We start from the raw sequence: 2,284 nt of genomic DNA, 5'->3' as shown, positions 1-2,284 counted from the left end.
ATGCAAATTCTTAATGACTTCCAAAAACTTCCCAAATTGGGCATTAAGTTAGCTCTCACAAATCGTTGTGGAAAGGGTAGCTTCTCCTCTCTAGGTTGGCGATTTAGGGGCAAGGGGGTGGCTTCTTTTTCCTTTGGCACCTCAACATCTTTTTCCTTTTCAACACTCAATGGCTCATTGGTTTTTTCACCCTCATTCTCTAACTCCACCTCTTCTTGGGGTTCTTCCTCAACTAAAGGGTCACTCCCTACTACCTTCCCACTCCTAGTTGTCACGGCATACAAAGGTTTTGGGTTGACTCCTTGACTTGGAATGTGAGAAGAAGAAGAAGAAGAAGAAGAAGAAGAAGAAGAAGAAGAAAGGGATGAATTAGATGCAAGTTGAGCAATTTGGGTCTCAAGCATTTTCATGTGAGCATTGGCGCGTTTTTGGGCCTCTTCATGTTTTTTTTGATCCTCCTCACGCATTTTCAATAGAGCATCTAATTTAGCCATCACGGGATCATTTGGAGGGGCTTCAAGTTGAAGAGGTTGTTGAGGTGGAGGAAGTTGGGGTAGATGGAAACCCGGAGGCCTATTAGTTTGGGCATAGTTAGAAACATGTTGACCCCTATTGCCTCCGGTGCCTTGGTTAGGAACATTGCTTTGTTGATTATTTCCCATGTTACCTTGATCACCAAAATTTTGATTTTGATGGTCATGGTATCGGGAATTAGGTTGTTGGTTTTGATTACCATACCCCATTTGGTTAGAGTAGCCTCTTCCATTGAAATTGGAAGGGCCTCCCCCACCATGGTATTGGTTATCATAACCACCACCACTTTGGTTCCAACCACGGTTTCCACCTTGATTCCAATTCCCCATTTGATTGGAGTCTGGCCTCAAGTTCCCCACATTCCCCATTCTAGGAGCAAAATTCATAACATTGACATTTTCCATATTATCATCATGTTCATGGGAAATGGGTTGAACTTTACAAGCATATACATAATGGGAGGTATCATGATCATAGGTTTCACAATTAGAACAAAACATGCATCCTTGGGGCATTGTATTGTAAGAAGAGGAGGAGGAAGTATCCATACCATTGCCTCCCTTGGTTGAAGGGGAGGTATTACCGTGAGGATTGGACCTTTCTTTCATCAATTCATCCATTTGCTTGGTCATTTTGGAGATTTGGGTAGAGAGGTTGTTGATTGCGTTGGCTTGCTCCAATGCATAAACACCCTTACTAGAAGTAGCATCCCTTTCTCCTTCATACCAATCATCATAGTGCTTTGCGGCCTCCTCTATAATACACTCCACTTTATCCTCTCCTTTGTTCATGATTGGACCGCCGGCCGCGGCGTCTAGGCTTGTTCTTCCTTGAGGTGTGAGACCTCTATAGAAAGTGTGAATGAGTTGATACTTGGGTATCCCATGGTGCGGACATTGACGTTGAAGCTCTTTGTATCGTTCCCATGCCACACTTAGAGACTCACCACTCTTTTGGCGAAAACCTTGAATCAAAGACCGAGCCTCGGCGGTCTTCCTATGGTTATAAAACCTCCTCAAGAAAGCTGTAGTCACTTGGTCCCATGTTGTGAGAGAATTAGGGGACACCTCCTTCTCTAGCCATTCTAGACCTCTCCCAATTAGTGAAAATGGAAACATCTTGAGGCGAATATATTCTTGAGTCACTCCATTGGCCTTTATTGTGTCACAATATTTCTCAAACTCTTTTAAGTGCTCATGAGGACTCTCAAACTTTCCACCCGAGAATTGTTTCCTCTCAATCAAAGCAATCAAATTAGGCTTAATCTCGAAATTGTTGGCTTGAGTAGTAGGAGTTAGGATCCCACTTTGTGCTCTAAAGGCTTCGGGAGCCCCAAGACGACTCAAAGGCGTATTCTCTCCCATTTTAGGACCTTCTTCACTCTCGAACTTATAGGTTGAGAAAGGGTTGATTTCTGGACTCGATGATGAGTTAGGGCTATCTAATTCTTCACTTGAGGGTGAAGAGGGTGGAGTATCTTCTAATTCTCTTACTTCTCTCGTCGGGGTGTGAGAATTTCTACTCCTTGCTCTTGCTTCTCTTCGAAGTAGGGACAAAGACCTCTCCAGCTCTGGATCGATGGGAATCAAAGATCTTGAGCGGGTTCATCCTCTGTTCATACAACAAAGCTAAGAAGAACGTAAGCACTGACAAGTAACAAAAGTAGCAAACACTAACAAATAAAAGATGAGATAGTCTCAAATAAGCAATGAAATAGCAATGGAAGCCGTTTCCCCGGCAACGACGCCAA

At 43.4% G+C, this 2,284-nt stretch overlaps 1 non-coding gene across 1 annotated transcript; it reads left to right on the top strand.

The window, feature by feature from the left end:
- Positions 1-1,413: 1,413 nt before the first annotated feature.
- Positions 1,414-1,519, top strand: LOC145573513 (small nucleolar RNA R71). Its single transcript, XR_014097516.1, has one exon. It is a non-coding gene; the product is annotated as a small nucleolar RNA R71 (small nucleolar RNA).
- The last annotated feature ends 765 nt before the right edge of the window (positions 1,520-2,284 follow it).

Source organism: Chenopodium album, chromosome 12 (genome assembly GCF_948465745.1).
Source record: "Chenopodium album chromosome 12, dcCheAlbu1.1, whole genome shotgun sequence".
In the NCBI taxonomy this organism is placed as follows: domain Eukaryota; kingdom Viridiplantae; phylum Streptophyta; class Magnoliopsida; order Caryophyllales; family Amaranthaceae; genus Chenopodium; species Chenopodium album.
Note: the sequence above shows the minus strand (reverse complement) of the source record. Positions and strands in the feature narration are given on the sequence as shown.